Below are 19,271 nucleotides of genomic sequence, written 5' to 3' on the forward strand. Positions count from 1 at the left end.
CCATATGTTGCTCTGTTCACTATGACATAAGGATGTAGACAGTGTGTATTATATGGAGGTTTGAGTCGGTCTGGGTACCAGATCTGGGTTCAATCCCAGTTCGACACATCTTTTTAGTAACTACAACTAATTGATCTATCGCCAAAACAACGAATATATTTCGAATTATAATGCCATTATGAATAAAATACTCACGGATTTCAAGCCGCGTCAGTTCTAATTCCTCATGACGACGGTGGAGATGGCCATCAGAAGCTCGATAATTTCTTTCTAACTGGCGAGACAAGAAAATTAAGATTTTATTCAGAAATGCCGCCGCGAAAAACTTCGTGGACACATATAACATGTTTCATTTAACAAAAAGGGGTTTCTTATGCCAATATAAATTTTTAATTTATATTCATTCATCCTGCCATAAAAAACAAGATGTTATTTTTATTAAAAAACCGGCGAAGCGCGACAGCTTCGCACGAACTATGTACAGTGTGAAGACTTATCTTGCATAGCCGTAATCTATATATAAGGAATTTTATTCGGATCATCATGAAATTTGGTATACTTTACGCTGCAGGAAAGGGGGAGTTCACTGTCTACATAATATTTTGTAATTTTACTTGAAACACATATGTATGTAATGTATAAAGGGTAAAGGGAAAAAGGCTGTCGCCAAAATCTCTGTAAGTTCTTAGCCGGTCTACTTCACATTTCTGCACGATCCCATAATGATTATTTGGACGAACAATATATACCCTCCATGTTAGAACTCATTTTAGTTTCGTGAGTATGTACTGTACTTCCTCGATTCACCACCAGCTGGCCCAATTGAAGGAAGGTAATGTTGACTTCGGTGCTTGTGTTGACATGTGACTCATTGCTCTACAGTACTATCATCAAGCACATTAGTACGTAGCATCAACAGGTTAGTGTTCATCACGAACGTGGTTTTGCAGTCAGTGCAATGTTTACAAATGCGGAGTTGGCAGATGCCCATTTGATGTATGGATTAGCACGGGGCAATAGCCGTGGCACGGTACGTTTGTATCGAGACAGATTTCCAGAACGAAGGTGTCCCGACAGGAAGACGTTCGAAGCAATTGATCGGCGTCTTAGGGAGCACGGAACATTCCAGCCTATGACTCGCGACAGGGGAAGACCTAGAACGACGAAGACACCGGCAATGGACGAGGCAATTCTTCGTGCAGTTCACGATAACCATAATGTCAGCGTCAGAGAAATTGCTGCTGTACAAGGTAACGTTGACCAAGTCACTGTATGGAGAGTGCTACGGGAGAACCAGTTGTTTCCGTACCATGTACAGCGTGTGCAGACACCATGAGCAGCTAATTGGCCTCCACGGGTACGCTTCTGCGATTGGTTCGTCCAACAACGTGTCAATCCTCATTTCAGTGCAAATGTTCTCTTTACGGATGAGGCTTCATTCCAACTTGATTAAATTGTAAATTTTCACAATCAACATGTGTGGGCTGACAAGAATCCGCACGCAATTGTGCAATCACGTGATAAACACAGATTTTATGTGAACGTTTGGGCACGCATTGTTGGTGATGTCTTGATTGGGCCCCATGGTCTTCCACCTATGCTCAATGGAGCACGTTATCATGATTTCATACGGAATACTCTACCTGTGCTGCTGGAACATGTGCCTTTACAAGTACGACACAACATGTGGTTCATGCACGATGGAGCTCCTGTACATTTCAGTCGAAGTGTTCACACAACAGATTCGGTGACCGATGGATTGGTAAAGGCGGACCAATTCCATGGCCTCCATGCTCTCCTGACCTCAACCCTCCTGACTTTCATTTATGGGGGCATTTGAAAGCTCTTGTCTACGCAACCCCGGTACCAATGTAGAGACTCTTCGTGCTCATATGGTGGACGGCTGTGATACAATATGCCATTCTCCAGGGCTGCATCAGCGCATCAGGGACTCCATGCGACGGAGGGTGGATCCATGTATCTTCGTTAACGGAGGACTTTTGAACATTTCCTGTAACAAAGTGTTTGAAGTCACGCTGGTACGTTCTGTTGCTGTGGGTTTCCATTCCATGATTAATGTGATTTTAAGAGAAGTAATAAAATGAGCTCTAACATGGAAAGTAAGCGTTTCGGGACACATGTCCACTTATCATATTTTCTTTCTTTGTGTGTGAGGAATGTTTCCAGAACGTTTGGCCGTCTCTTTTTGTAACACCCTGTAAAAAGCGTTCGACAGCTTAAACTGCTAAAAGACGTTCGAAATTCTGGGAAAAATATTGGTAGGTTATAGAGAAAGACGGGTAATTTCAATATTTAGAAGAACCAAGAGGGAAATATAAGACTGGTAGACCAAGAATGGTCAGATTATAACGGTGTAATACAGATATGTAGGTTCTCGTCCCTACTGTTCAATCGATACACTGAAGAAGTGATGACGAAAATAAAAGTTCAAGAGCGCACTTAAAATCCAAGATGAGATGATATCAAGTGACAATATTCGCTGATGACGTTGCTATCCTCAGTGAAAATCTAGTAGGTCTACTAGATTTGTTGATGAGATAAAAGTAGTAATGAGTGCACAATATAGTTTTAGAATAAATCGTAGAAAAACGAAAGTTATGAGAAGTTGCAGGTATGAGATTTGCGAGAAATTTCATATCAGTATCATCACGAAGCAGATGAAGTTACAGATTCCTGCTATCTAGGCAGGAAAATAACCCATGACAGATGTCCCAAAGAGGACATAAAAACCCGACTAGCACTTGCAAAACGCATTCCTTCCCGAAATCTGCTAGTATGGACATGTATCTTTATTTGGTGGAGAATTTTCCGAGAAAGTGCGTTTCGAGCACAGAATGTATGACAGTGCATCTTGGACAGTGGGAACACGGAACTGAAGAGAATCGAAGTATTTGAGGTGTATTGGTGTAAAAGAACGTTAAGAATTAGGAGGGCTGATAAGAAAATGAATGAGGAGATTCTCCGCACAAACGACGAGGAAAAGGGTAAAAGTAAGAGACTGACAAGAAGAAGCAAATAATTTATGACGTTGGTTGTAATTGCAACTCTGATATGAGAAGTTTAACACACAGACTGATGAAAAGAAGAACTGTCTTTGTCTTGAAGACGTTGCACTGTCGTGTAGCATCGACAATTCCAGCTGTTTTATGCGTGTAGGGTCAATAGCGGTTTCGAGTTAACATTTTTGGAACGACACCTGGAATACGTCAAGTGAACTAAAAGAGGGAATGATGTAGTAGTTGTATTTTATACGTGGTGGCTTATATGAAGACAAAGGTTGAAGAGTGTTTCGGGTTAAGCAGGAGTTAAATTGCGGGACCAGATGACTTATGCGATTAACTTAATACACATGGTCGGCATGGTTAAGTAACGGGTGTGGCATGGTTAATTTAAGGGGTGCCAGGATGTCCTTACTGTCACCATCGCGAGACTCCTGGGACGGAATATGTGCACCCCAACTGTCTGTGTGCAGTGGAAAGTATATGAAAGTGAGCCAAAGTTTGACAATGCTTACGAGACATCTAACTCAGGCGGACCTTGGGTACCAACCCGGTGTCCACCAAGTCGGATATGGAAAACCCCTAAGATCCACATCCAGGCTGCGTGGCGCAACTACCCTCCTCGTTAAACGGCCAGGTCAACTAGATGCGGGGGCGGCGCACCTCCCCGTCCCGGAAGCGGTGCTTCAACACGTACGGCTATCCAGTGGGGTAATTTGTAGGAGTTTAATGTTTTTATAATCAAGCACGTAGTGAACTTACTTGAACGGACTATGGCTGCTCTGAATCAACGGACTAGGATTTGTGAATTGCATCAATGTGAATGAGAAGGATATGGGTGTCTTTTCTTTTTTAAAGATCATTAAACCAAATAAGTGGACATCATATGTTATTGCAGAAGAGCTTTTCCCTCATTTGTTATTAATTTTATGTGCTAGTTAATTATAGACCCATCACGAATAATTAGGTCCACAGTATATCTCCCATGTCACTCGTGGTCAGTTGTAAGTCATCTCCCGCAAAGGTAAAATCTCCAAACGTTCGAGAACATGGAAATTTGCCATTTAAATACAATTTTCAAGGAAGATCTTAGATCCTACTGGAGAATGCCAACGTTTTCCATTGCTATGAAGTTACTGCATTGTCTACATGAAAGTTATCACAACGTTATGTAACTGTTGAACAGAACAGACTATTCAAGTTTCTGTTTCATAGCGTTACTTGGCTCGCTACAGGCTTATATCGGATTCTATCACTTCTAGTAGCTGTATGGAAAGAAATCTCTATACCACCGTGTTACCCTATGTTTCAATTCCTACCACATTGACAATCAACTTCTTTAATGAAAGAGTTGCCGACTCGGAAATTCACATCGTTGCTACTCATGCCAAACTCGACATTAGAATATGTCTGTGAGGACTTTGGAAACGACTGGCGGAAGAATTTCTAGATGACTCTGAGAAATGACTGAGTTTCAACAAAACCATAATAAAGTGAACGCTTTCCGGTACTCCGCACTTACCCAGATATTGAACGACGGACATTTTATTAGTATTAATAGACTATGAGAATTTAAGATTCCTTCTGGTCAGGAACCTTCCAACTAGGAGTACAAGGTTCATGTACGTGATTTATAAATCTTATAGAAAGACTTCAAACGTATTCTCCTGAACTTATTGTGTATCACGATAATGAAAAATCTCAATAACAATTTGTCCATTTTATTTGGACTGTTGAGCTCCGTGGCCGTGGATAATGATATTTCACTGAAAAAATACGGCAACCAGCCACTTTTTAATGCGTTTTTTATTTACGCCAATATGCATTTCGGGTTTGCACCCATCTTCAGCTGGCAAATTACATGGAAATGCATATTGGCGTAAATAAAAAACGCATTAAAAAGTGGCTGGTTGCCGTATTTTTTCAGTGAAATATCAAAAATCTCAAGTTCAACCACAAGAAAATTAAAAATAACTTACAAAAATTCGAGAAAGGATAAAAACCGTATGAAGTAAGGCCCCACGTCCATAATAGTGACGCCGATCGTTGGATCGTGAGCAGTATGAATTTCGAGAGAAACATCGGCAGATTGGCGTCGATACTGTGCCGGACCCTTACTGTGTACACTAATGATGCGCAGAAGGGCAAGCTCGACTGGGCTGGAGTCTCGAGTTTCTGCTGCAGGCAGAGCAGCGGACCGCTTTTATAATTGCTGGCGATAGTTCGGGGAAGCTTCACAGAACCAGTATCTGCTTACAGCGGCCAACAAGCACTGCGCAAGGTGTTTCATAGCAGTTAAATTACACACTGAGTAAATGATCGCTGTACACTCTGACAGTAACATTCGTAATATAAAATGGAAATTGGATAGTGGCGAACCATACGGAAATATACTTGTTCCTCAGTCACTGATCGCACTACAAATGGTAACTAAATTTCAGTTTCACAAGGAAAGTCTCCACACTCCTTTCTTTTAAGCTCAAGGTCTTGGTCTTTGGTGTTTCTTCCGTGTTCCATATCAGTCCTATCAACTATAGACATTGAGCTATTTCCAAGTACTCTACAGATAAGTCATAGTTAGTAATTTGTATTACAGTTCGAATTTCATTGCACTTCAAACCTCGAAACTTGTTTGCTTCTCGATATATGTGTGCCTTCACAAACTCTACCTGTGAACTGTTAATTACGTAGTAAAATAGTATTTCAGTTTCATGCTTTGTAGCTTCGGGGTGGTTATTGAACCAGCTGATAACTGGTAAAGATATAACTGGCTAATAACAAAATATATATTTAAAATTAAAATCCTTTTTTTTTTTTTAGAAAAGAAGCTTTGCTGCTATTCACTTCAGGCCATACTTTGTCAACACATATGCCAACACTAATTTGTTGTCAAAATTATTCAGGGTGTAGCGGAAGGAGCTACGGTAAGACCTCCTACGTTATTAGTATATGTACGGTCATTCGGTAGCACATCATGCGGTACTGTTTCTTCCTTGCCTTACCATTTCCACGTGAAAGTGTTAGTACAGGTTGTCGACGTGCAGGGGTGATGACGTGACGATCCAAGAAGGCAGTAAGCCCTAGTTTCCTTTATCAATAACGTCAACAACACGTGACAAGCCATGCTACTTTCACCTCTCCTTCCCTTGCCCCTCTCCAGCCAAAATCATACCGGATTATTAAAATGAGGGAGCCAGACAGAATGTAGCTGTGAAATTATGTACTTCATTTGAATTGGAACCAAATTCAGATGTATGAATTGTTTCTGAAAAAAATGTAACCTTTTACAGGAATACTTTAGTCATAAAGTCAAAGATATTTGCATCAAAATAGAGCTACGGTCAAAGATAGTCAATTGCGCACACATACCTCTGCATTTCCTCAATCTCATATTAAAAACTGGCACTCAGTCTACTTGCAGAATACAGCAATACGTTCGTACATATTTGCTTGCACATTGCTATTGCAACATTCCCACCCCCTCTCCCCTCACACACACACAATCAGCACAATATTAAAATGAGGCACTCATTCATTCGAAAAAATGGCGCCAAGTTCAAAGATATTCGTGTAATATAGGTAGCTTTATGTTCAAAGATATTTGCCTGTGAACTGTGTAATCACACACACACACACACACACACACACACACACACACACACACACACACACGCACACACACACACATAAATACAAAGTGTCGCCATTTGATGTAAGACACAGACCTAATGAGGGTTAAGCTCGAAAGGTAGAGATATCTCCTCTTGTCTCAGGAATTGGTAACACATTGCCTTGACGGCCTGCCAATGGATATGATGTATGTCTACTTCCAAAAGTTGTGTCCATGGACCACAAATGATATATTATAGGTGTAATGAGAAGGGAAAAAAAAGAAATCTATAGATATAAAATTTATTATAAGAACCATTTTTACTATGTTTCCACATAAAATTTTTTAGCATATCGTGTTTTTACTTTTAATGTGCTTTAGATTCTCAGTGTTCTGATACTCAACGTTTTCACACATCATCATTGTCTTTTACTTGCTCTATAGCTGCAACAGGGGATATTCATACATTAAATTGTACACAGTGTTCATATTTTTCGCCATCTGAGCGAAAATTTTTAAGTATTCAAAGGCACGACAAATAGTTTTGATCTTTTTCGTGGATCATCGTTGTATTAATTACCGATTCAACAGTTTTTCCCATGATTTTCGCGGACTAATTTTATCTCTTCGTTTCCTGTATGTAATGACATACCGTCCACAAACGAGTTATAACAGAACAGCGAATTCTCTCACTTTTACAGGCAGACTACGCAACTTGAGCGCAACAACAGCTGCAATCTTACTAAACCATCCCGGACTCCTCTACTAGACCGCCGCAGCCTGGTGTTTATCCACCGCGTGATGGCATAATGCTTGTATATTCTGTAATACTGAAAAGGCATTATGAAGCTGCACTCACACAAGAGACAAGAACATAAAAAATCCCTGAAATGTATACTGCGTAAGCAGAAAGAGACTTACCTTCCTTTGTAGAGAGTTGCCATGCACGTTCAGTTTCAGTGTATTTTCCTAGGAGATAACCGACAGTCGATATTCCATATTTTTTTGAAAAAAGGTAGTCTTAATCACACATACACATTTATTTAAAAACGGTGACGTGTTTCAGTATGTTTTACATCGTCATCAGACAACAGTGCAAAGATGGCAGACAGAAACGGCAATATGGAGTAGTCACAGTATTTCGAGGAATGCATGTAAACAGCTTTCTGTGAGGCATCCATCCGCCTTTTGATTTTTAACAAGCAAACAAGTTTTGGAAAGACCATTACTACACTTTCTTTCCGACACATACGATCTACGCGCTTCAGTCCGAAACCACGCTGCTGCTACGGTCGCAGGTTCGAATCCTGCCTTGGGAATGGATGTGTGTGATGTCCTTAGGTTAGTTAGGTTTAAATAGTGCTAATCAAGGGGAATGATGACCTCAGATGTTAAGTCCCATTATGCTTAGAGCCATTTGAACTTACGATCTACATTAAGTCATCAAAAGTATCCGGACTTAAAGTTCGTGGCGCCCTTGATCGGTAATGCTGGAATTCAATATAGTGTTGCCCTACCTTTAGCCTTGATGACAGCTTCTACTCCCACAGACCTACGTTCAATCAGGTGCTGGAAGGTTTCATGTGGAATGGCAGCCCATTCCGCACTGAATGCTCTACTGATGTGAGAATCGATGTCCATCGATGAGGCCTGGCACGAAGTCGGCGTTCAAAAAGATCCAAAAGGTTGTATAGGATTCAGGTCAGTCCATTACAGGCATGTTATTGCCGTGTAACCACTCCACCACAGGCTGTGCATTATGAACAGGTGCTCGATCATGTAGACAGGTGCAATCGCTATCCCTGAATTGCTCTTCAACAGTGAGAAGCAAGAAGGTGCCTAAACCATCGACGTAGGCCTGTGCTCTGTCAGTGCCATGCAAAGCAACAAGGGGTGCAAGCCCCCTCCATGAAAAACAGGACCACACCATAACACCAATGCCTCCGAATTTTACTGTTGGCAATACACACGCTGGCAGATGACGTCCATTGGGCATTCGCCATACCAACACTCTCCCATCGGATCGCCACATTGTGTACCGTGATTCGTTACTCGACACAACGGTTTTCCACTGTTCAATCTTCCAGTGTTTACGCTCCGTACACCAGGCGAAGCGTCGTTTGGCATTTACCGAAGTGATGTGTGTCTTGTGAGCAGCCGCTCGACCATGAAATCCAAGTGTCACACCTCCCACCTAACTCACAAAGTACTTGCACTGGATCCTGATGCAGTTTGCAACTCCTGTGTGATGGTCTGGATAGATGTCTGCCTTTCACACATTACGACTATCTTCAACTGTCGGCTGCCTCTGTCAGTCAACAGACGAGGTCGGCCTGTACGCTTTTCTCCTGTGCGTGTCCCTTCACGATTACACTTCACTGTCACATAGGAAACAATGGACCTAGGGATGTTTAGGAGTGTGGAAATCTCGCGTGCAGACATATGACACAAGTAACACAAAATCACTTGACCACATTCGAAGTCCCTGAGTTCCGCGCAGCTCCCCATTCTGCTCTCTCATGATGTCTAATGACTACTGAGATCGCTGATATGGAGTAACTGGAAGTAGGTGGCAGCACGATGCACCTAATATGAAAAACATACGTTTTTGTGGGTTTCCGGATACTGCAGATCACATAATGTATCAACTGTAAGCCAATATACGAGGTGCATTCAAGTTCTAAGGCCTCCAATTTTTTTTCCTAATTAACTACTCAACCGAAATCGATGAAACTGGCGTTACGTCTCGACGTAATCGCCCTGCAGACGTACAAATTTTTCACAACGCTGACTACATGATTCCATGGCAGCGGCGAAGGGTTCTTTATGAGTCTGTTTTGACCACTGGACAGTCGCTGAGGCAATAGCAGCACGGCTGGTGAATGTGCGGCCACGGAGAGTGTCTTTCATTGTTGGAAAAAGCCAAAAGTCACTAGGAGACAGGTCAGGTGAGTAGGGAGCATGAGGAATCACTTCAAAGTTGTTATCACGAAGAAACTGTTGCGTAACGTTAGCTCGAAGTGCGGGTGCGTTGTCTTGGTGAAACAGCACACGCGCAGCCCTTCCCAGACGTTTTTGTTGCAGTGCAGGAAGGAATTTGTTCTTCAAAACATTTTCGTAGGATGCACCTTTTACCGTAGTGTCCTTTGGAACGCAATGGGTAAGGATTACGCCCTCGCTGTCCCAGAACATGGACACCATCATTTTTTCAGCACTGGCGGTTACCCGAAATATTTTTGGTGGCAGTGAATCGTTGTGCTTCCATTGAGCTGACTGGCGCTTTGTTTCTGGATTGAAATATGGCATCCACGTATCATCCATTGTCACAACCGACGAAAAGAAAGTTCCATTCATGCAGTCGTTGCGCGTCTACATTGCTTGGCAACATGCCACACGGGCAGCCATGTGGTCGTCCGTCAGCATTCGTGGCACCCACCTGGATGACACTTTTCGCATTTTCAGGTCGTCGTGCAGGATTGTGTGCACAGAACCCACAGAAATGCCAACTCTGGAGGCGATCTGTTCAACAGTCAGTCTGCGATCCCCCAAAACAATTCTCCCCACTTTCTCGATCATGTCGTCAGACCGGCTTGTGCGAGCCCGAGGTAGTTTCGGTTTGTTGTCACACGATGTTCTGCCCTCATTAAACTGTCGCACCCACGAACGCACTTTCGACGCATCCATAACTCCATCACCACATGTCTCCTTCAACTGTCGATGAATTTCAAATGGTTTCACACCACGCAAATTCAGAAAACAAATGATTGCACGCTGTTTAAGTAAGGACAACGTCGCCATTTTAAGTATTGAAAACAGTTCTCATTCTCGCCGCTGGTGGTAAAATTCTATCTGTCGTACGGTGCTGCCATCTCTGGGACGTATTGACAATGAACGCGGCCTCATTTTCAAACAATGTGCATGTTTCTATCTCTTTCCAGTCCGGAGAAAAAAAATCGGAGGCCTTAGAACTTGAATGCACCTCGTACAAGTGCGTTTGTATTTTTGGGCCTGCTACGGGGGAACATCACTTCTCATCATCCTTATTCTTGACCTCTTCACGAGTGTAGTGAACTGCGTTCTGCCCCGGAAACCATTAAAACTCAGCCATCTTCAACAGTTGGTCGGTTTCTTTTTCTTTTACTGCAGTTTAATCTCTGATATTTCCATTGTCAAAGTAATGTAGAGGGTCACATATTTTCTCTTCACCTGTCCTAGGTAAGTCAATTCCTTTCAAAAACAAACTTCTTTCATGTGATTAACATTTTAATACCTCTGTTATCTTCCGATGTCTTGAAGGTTCTTCAAACACCTCTTTAAATGTGGTATATGTTGCAATGCAATTCATTTCCCTCTTTGTTTTTTCCCTGTTGCTGATTATTTAATCAGCTTTATGGAAACCTCTTAGCTAAGCAACATTCAGTGCCTCTACAGCAAGATGGCTCTCACAGTTTTCATTTTCAGATAACTGTATTTCCTATTTCTTGCTCTTTTTAACACACCTGGATTACATTAAATATAAATTGTGTGCTTCAAAAATATATGCTGTTTTTTTATAAAGTGGTGCTTGAATTAAAACAAATACTCAAAGGACGTTTTATCTCGAAAGGGTTAAAGTCTTAACAATATCTGCCATGCACAGAATAGTTCCAGACAGCATCGGTTCAACAGCAGCCCTTACGTCATTCTGCGTAAGGAAAGTAATTTTGGCTTTTTGTGCTCTTCTCCGAACATTGTTAATGACTTATAACGTTATGTCCATATTTATAAGCACTGGCTTATGTTCTGCTTCATCAGTTTCCAAATATACCATTTTAGAGGCAAGTAGCTAATTTTTATCAACGTAGAACGTAATGGGGTACACAGTAACGATGTCACACTGTGTCCCACATTAAACTGTCACACTGTGCCTCAATGTGCAACTTCATATAATTTCGCAAGCTTAGAAACAATTGCAAAACACAACGAATTTTTATAAATGCAGTATAATACATAGTTTATCACTATGTTAATAACACTAAGATTTATAAGTATCGTAGTTGCTGTAAACAAAAGGAAGAACGTTATACAATGCCAAAAATTTTCTTCACATACCTCAAAACACGTTTTGTTCACTACACACCAAAGCTGAATTTTACTTGCTTCCAAGGTACATCGGCCACAACAGAAGGCAAACGAAGATCATAAACAAGTAAAGGAAAAAAGAAAAAAAAGATGCCATCATGATAACATTAAGACAAATCGAAATGTTACTATGTACAGTTTTACACTGTACTGCACCTTCCTCAACGCTTATCTATTCACATTTGCAGAGATTGACTTTTGTTGATTATGCGGCTATCTTGGAGCTTGTATTCCCCGAAGAATATGTTCTTAGCGAACGTGGGTTTTGGAAAATATTATACGTCAGTGTCATAGAACTTGCTGATCTGTGCTGAGTAATCACATTTTTACCTTGTTGAATCAGTACGGTGAGGTGTTGTAAAAGCTGGAATACTTGATGGAGTAGCTTATAATTTTTGCTGCACCACCCGAGATGTGATCGTCGTCTAGCCAATGTCATAACTTTCTTTGTAAAGTGCAAGTACTGTACAACATATATTAGATCTATATTTTTGCTCCTCAGTTGCTTCATAGAACACAAGAGAGCAGGGTTACTTCAGCTTCTGCATTACGGAAGAAGTATCTGGGAAGCACAGTATGTAATGAAGCACTACTGGCATCGGAGAAGGAACAACACCATTCAGGACTGAGAGGTAGGTGTACCAACACCACATTTGGAGTGGGAGTACTGTGGGTCTCCTGAAAGTCTGAGGTATATCTCTGACCAAGAATCTTGAGTATCAGTGCCAATGAACTTAACTTTCATCACAACAATAACATGTGGATGATTTATTATGGAGGAGTGATCGACGTAGACTCAGCTGATTTCGAAAAATTTGATAATTGATTTTTGTGACTAGTAAAAAATGTCAGTTCCTACTCACAAAGTGACATGCAGTGGATCTACAAGAGATATTAATTTTAGATGTCTAAAAGAAAATGGTTGTACCTTGTTGTTTAATTGACAAGAGTCTAAAATTTTCATGTGCTAAGTCAATAAGGTCACTGTATTTTACGGCAGTTTCAGTGTTTTCTCAGAAGTGAAAGGGAAAACTATGCACTCGCTTGAAAGAGACTGCTGTACAATTTCTGAACAGTTTGATATTATCGAAGTGTACGGTGGGTAAGAATACACTTATTGCACAGAACTATTTCTGTGTCGGTAACGAATTTGTTAATTGTTACATTAAGGGCATATTAATCACACTGCTTTTTTGCCCGCAAAATGCAGTCCAGTTCCACTTAAATTTTGTTGAAGCGGGAAGAGCAGTAAAAACTTTTCGACTTTACAGGAAGGTCTCAAATATTTACTGAAATCATAAGAAGCCACTGTTTGCAGCAAGTGATACGGTGGAAAATTTGGAAGGTGAAGATTAAATTCGTGTGATTTCACAGTGTGTGATAGCATGAAATGTCAAACTTCTTGGTGATTTATTACACGAAAATTTGTCAAAATAAAAGTTAATCTAATGTTTTTTTTTTGTTTTTTTTTGTTTTTGTGTCATTCTCTCTGTAACACTATATTAAGACAGATATGTAAACAATTCTCAAAAAAATCGACAGCAAACACCGACAACAATAGTCCAGGTAACATGTCGACGTCGAAAGCAGAGGATAAAGAGATAGAGAAAATATATGATGACATTGAACAGTGTTGTGTCTCAGGTATAAACTACGAAATGGAAAGTCGGAATTTATTACAACTTAGAAGATTTATTCAGAAAATAATGTGAAAAATAACTCAGCGTAATCACTCTTGTCCAGGTCCGTAGCCAGAGTTCATCTCAGGTAAACACTATCACAGTGAGAGAGTCGTGACTGAGAGAAGGCCTGCACCGCACTGCAGAAGGCACACCAGAGGACTCCCCTACCAGGCCGCGACAACGAGACTTAAGTCACGTGGGGCTGCATCCTGACTGGCGCCGTCGACTCCAAGGATATGACTGCTGTATCCCTTGTGGCGACCCCACTGTGAGCACTGTGAAGTTTGCCAAGCTGGTGCCGTAGGAGCGTTGGCATACAGTGTTCGAGAAAGCGGTGGGCGCGTCAAACGTTCCGTCGACCGCGCTGTATGAACGCACGGCACTCAATACGGGTAATTCAGTATGTAAATGGAAATTAGATTCTCATAGACTTGGGAGGCAGGAATATAGTTGTAGAGGAGGGAGTAGGAGAAATGGTTGCGGGAGAGGAAGTGTTTGGTAGTAGGAATGTGTGAGAGAAAAGACTGAGCTCTGCAAGAAATATCAGTTAGTAATAACGAATACGGTGTTCAAGAATCACAAGAGGAGAAGGTATAACTGGAAAAGGCGAGTTACATTGCACGTAGTCAGTTAGAGATTCCTAAATCAGTAGGAGCAGTTTTAGATTTACGAGGACGGGTCCCCCATGGTGCAATCGACATTTTGAAAGCACCTATATTGTCGTATAGTTTAGGAACCAATGTATCACACCCTGAAACCATTTAACCTGGTGGGCCCTCATTAGGAGTAACAACTGAAAAACAATTTATCCTATTCCTCTAGATCATTAAACGAACACTAGAATTTCAAATGCCGGCGGAGCGTAAGGGAGAGGATAAAAGACGGAAGAACTCAAGGTGGCGCGCTCGACTCTTATAGTTTCTTTTTAATTTTCATTTTTCTTTAGTTATTTAGCTCAGAAGTAATGTTATTAAGATTTCTAGTCCTTTGACAAGTCAGTTTAACCACTGTATTAACTTCTTTATTTCCTTTCGTATTGTCTTCCTGTCATTATTTTCTATACATTTCGAGTCTTTGTTCATATTTTTTAAATTCGTTTTTATCTCTATATTGTAATATTCAATCATTTAAAAATAACGACCACACGACTAAAAAAGAAACAGTAATTAATATTCGTATTGATTGTGCAATAGTCAGAAAAAGTTCTTTTCATTTGCGGGATGTACAGTTTTTTGAGTGGTAATCGTCATACAAATATTTGAAACACAACTTTCTCTCGCACAACTGACAAACTATTATCTACATTCATATAGTTTTTTCATGAAACTAGAGGGGAAGTTCACTTCATTCGCGTTGCTAAATACTATATTTTCATTAGATAACTTCGATCCGTACCTTCCTGGTCACTGGGGCTCAGTTCGATGCGGGACTCATCACTGAAGAGAATTCTACTGCAGTCAATGAGACTGGAGGCCGAAGACATGTCTGAAGACATCCCAGACAGCGGTGGAATATGTAGCTGAATGTCGCCCGCCATATGGGCCGACAACCAGAGGTGATGATCTGCGGTGCCATTTTATATCATAGCAACACCTCTTTGATTGTCATTCCCTACACCTTACAGAAGTCAACGATATTCTACGCCTCGTTCTGTTTGCCATTCATGGGAAGCCATCCTGGGCTTACGTTGCAGCGCAATAATGCCGGCTCGCACATGGTGAGAGTTTGTCCTGCTTGTCTTCGAACTTGCCAAACCCCACCGTGGTCAGCAACATCGCCAGACATCTCTCCGCTTAGAGCATTTTGGATAAGGTTCTCCATTCAGACTGGCATTGTGGAGGTCTAACTTACCAATTGGACAAAATTTGGCGAAGTATCCCTCAGGAGGACATCAAACAACTTTATTAGTCACTGAGAAGCTAAATATCTGCTCCATTACAGGCAGAGGTGGACCAACGCGTTATTAATTTTGGCACTTTCTGGAGCCTGTCTCTTGAATAAACCACCAATAGTTTCTGAAAATATAATCATTAGTTTGCGGACATGTACGAGTGCATCACATCTACCAATTTACTTCGAATTTGGATAATTCCCTCGTGGTGCCTCTTTATTTTCTTTTACTTAGAGTATGCCGACAGTATGGACTTATATGGCAAAATACACGCAAGAGTTATAATGTTTACGTGTAATCAGTTTAGTAACTAAGTTATCTTTGTAAAACAACAGCCGTCTGTCGTCCTACATACTTCATTTGTCTTTCCCTTTCCCCGTTTTCGTCCTATCTCCCCCACTCCCCCAGCTGCTGCCCTTTCAACCTCAGTTGTTACTTTTTTTTTTTGGTTAATCAGTCTTCCGACTGGTTTCTGGTTTGATACGGGTCCACCACGAGTTCCTCTCATATGCCAACCACTTTATCTCGAAGTTGCACTTATAACCTACGTCCACAATTATTTGCTGGAAATATTCCAGTCTCAGTGTTTACGCTCAACAGCTCCATCTAGTACTATGAAAGTTATTTCCAGACATCTCAACATTTCCTATGACCCTGTCACTTCTTCTTGTTAGTGTTTTCCATATATTCCCTTCCTTTTCGATTTTGAGCAGAACCTCCTCACTCCTTACATTATCAATCCTCTTCATTTTCAACATTCGTCTGTAACAGCACATCTCAAAGGCCTCGATTCTCTTCTGTTCCGGTTATCCCGCAGTCCATTTTTCGCTACCTTGCGGTGCTCCAAGCGTACATCCTCATAGATTCCATCCCCAAATTAAGGCCTATTAGACTTCTCTTGGCTAGAATGACTTTTTCTATTTTTTATTTTTATTTATTTATTTATTTATTTTATCAATGCTAGTCTGCTTTCTGCTTTTGATGTCCTCCTTGCTCCGCTTGTCATGGATTATTTTGTTGTCTAGGTAGCAGAATTCCTTAGCTTCATCTACTTTATAACAATCAACCCTAATGTTAAGTTTCTCAAAGTTCTCATTTCTGCTACTTCTCTTTATCTCATTCTTCGATTTATTCTCAATCCATATTCTGCACTTATTAGACTGCTTCCATTACCAACTGCATCGTCAGAGTTGTCTCTCTGGTGCCTTTATCTTTCCGAAACTCAGATGGTATGTCATACCAACATGAGTAATAGTTTTGTTTCCATTTACATCAATAATTTCAGGAATTCTCATGGAATGTTATCTATCCGTTCTGCCTTATTTGATCATAAGTCTTCCAAAGCTCTTTCAAATTCCGATTCCTATACTTGATCACATGTCTCTTCAACATCTACCCCTGTTTCTTCTTCTGTCACATCAGACGGGGCTCACCCTCATAGACACCTTCAGTGTTGTCTTTACATCCATCCACTCTCTCTCTCTATTTAACACTGGAATATTCCTCATGTTACCACCCTCCCTTTTCATTTCACCGATGGGTGTTTTCACTTTTCTGTGTGCTGAGTCAGTGTTTCCGACGATACTTTCTTTTTCGATTTCTTCTCATTTTTCATGCAGCCATTTCGCCTTAGATTCCCTGCACTTCATTTCGTTCCTGAGCAATTCATGCTGTGCTTTGGGACGATCGGTACGGTTGAAAATACACTTCATACGCGGTGAAAGTAATGTAGACACTTTTACAGCTCCAAGATGGTCGGTTTCAACAGTCTTGATGCTACCGTCATCCAATCTTCTGAACTTGCCATAATATAGTATGCTCTGTAATATATACTAAACTACGCTGTATAATGTAACATGGCAATTTTGTACCGAGTTCAAGAAGATCACATGATGGCAGCATAAGTGTGTTGAAACCAATCATCAGAGAGCAACAAAAGTTTGAACACTGCAATCGCGGCTTATGAAGTATATTAATTTCATTTTCAAGAGACTTTTAGTTCTGTATTCCTGAATTTTCTTTCATTGATCAGCTGAAGTAATTGTTCAATTACCGTCTTTGCTCCTACCTCTATGTTATTGTTCCCAACTTCTTAGGTTTCCTATTTTAGAGATGTGCATTCCTCTTGAACTGGACTGCCTACCGAGTTATTCCTTATCGCGGTATCTGTAACCTTACGGAATTTCAAGCCTGTCTTCATTTCGTACCACTTCTGTATCCCACTTCATAGCGTATTGACTCTTTTTGATTAGTCTCTTCAACTACAACACATCCTTTATCATCAATAAAAACTGATCCGAGTCTATATTTGCTCCTGGTATGCCTTACATCCCAGTATCTGATTTCGGAATCTCTGTGTGACCATGTAACTGAAATCTCTCGGTTTTTTCCTAGTATACGTCGCTCACGTACGATTCTTGAAAAGAGTACTCGCTATTACTTGCTGCAATTTTTTGCAGAACTCAATAATTCTTTCTCATTTCCCATGCCAAATGTGAACGTAACGCTTTCTGCCACTTCTTCCCCTAAGAACGCATTCTAGTCCGTCATGGCTATAACGTTTTCTTGTCCCTTATGTACTGAATTATTCGTTCAGTATCCTCATGTATTTTCTCTATGGGTACAGAGGAGCAGGAAGTCAGCAAATCACTCTCGAGGCCGTTTTCAGACTGTTCCTCTATCAAGTAGCTTCTTAGCTGTCCCTACACTTGCCAGCAGTGTTCGACATACCAGTATAGTCACCTGTCCACGTTCTAACCAAGCCCGACAGAGTTCAGTTTCTCTGACTTCATGGGCACTGGTGTTACTACTCTGGCAAGGCCAATGGCTAGCATGATGTCTCATGTACGAGTATTAGATTCATTTATCCAGACAGCTTATCTGATATAATTTTATTGCATGTTTCGGACGAAATCGTCTTTCATCTATTACTGCACAGTATCAGACTCCTATCCAACCCCCTCCCCCGTCCCTCTCACCAATCACACGCCACTGGGGATTACTAAACTGATGGACACAATTGAATAGAACGGAACGTGTCTAGCTTATATATATATATATATATATATATATATATATATATATATATATATATATATATATATATAGTCTAGCTTATATAATACACAAATTTTAAATGTTCAGTACTCGTGCAAATCAGGTATAATTTTAAGAATTTTAATTACTTTCGTTCTATGATATTGGATAAAATGCTTACTTAATAAGCTTTATTTTTCTTCTTAGATTTCATTAAGTGATCGAGGTCATTTATCGTGGGTGACATACTGCAACTGTGACTGTGACAACATTTTCAAAAAAAAATAGAACTCTGCGAAGCCCTCATGATAATATGTTATCCGCCATCACTATGATGGAAGTAGGCGGTGCAAAACAGGCATTCGCAATGAATCTGTCAGTCGATTAAATTCCCGTTCAAAAATGCAGACTGGTTCCTGGAAAATCTCTAAAGTCAACATCAAACTTTTTAGTTGTCAGAAGAAGCTATCTCGACCTGCTCCCTCTCACCTCACCCCTCCACCCATCCCCACTCTTCCTTTTGCTGTTTCCATCCGTTCCCCATCCCAGAATAGTAGTTCCAATGGGTGTTTCATGTTCCCATCTACCCATCTAGCCAACAAGTGACAGGCGGAAATAAAGGAAGGGTGCAACTTCTAAACAGTGACAGAAGGAGAAAGAACATACAGTGACCGCAGGAACAAAAGTAAGAGTAATTCTGCGTCAGGCAGTGACGTATATAACGTTTGTTCGAATCCGGCATCACTAACACTTTCGCTGTTATTGCTGTTCGTGGGTATTTTCTTATTCGCATTTCGTTCAGCAGAATTCTCTGGCTGTCGGTCACCCTATTGACCACAGAGCGATTGTCAGGTGCAATCACATCATTTTACGGGCCAAATATCATCAGAAAAGCCACGTGTAAGGAAATT

This window comes from Schistocerca gregaria, chromosome 3 (genome assembly GCF_023897955.1).
Source record: "Schistocerca gregaria isolate iqSchGreg1 chromosome 3, iqSchGreg1.2, whole genome shotgun sequence".
Classification (NCBI taxonomy): Eukaryota; Metazoa; Arthropoda; class Insecta; order Orthoptera; family Acrididae; genus Schistocerca; species Schistocerca gregaria.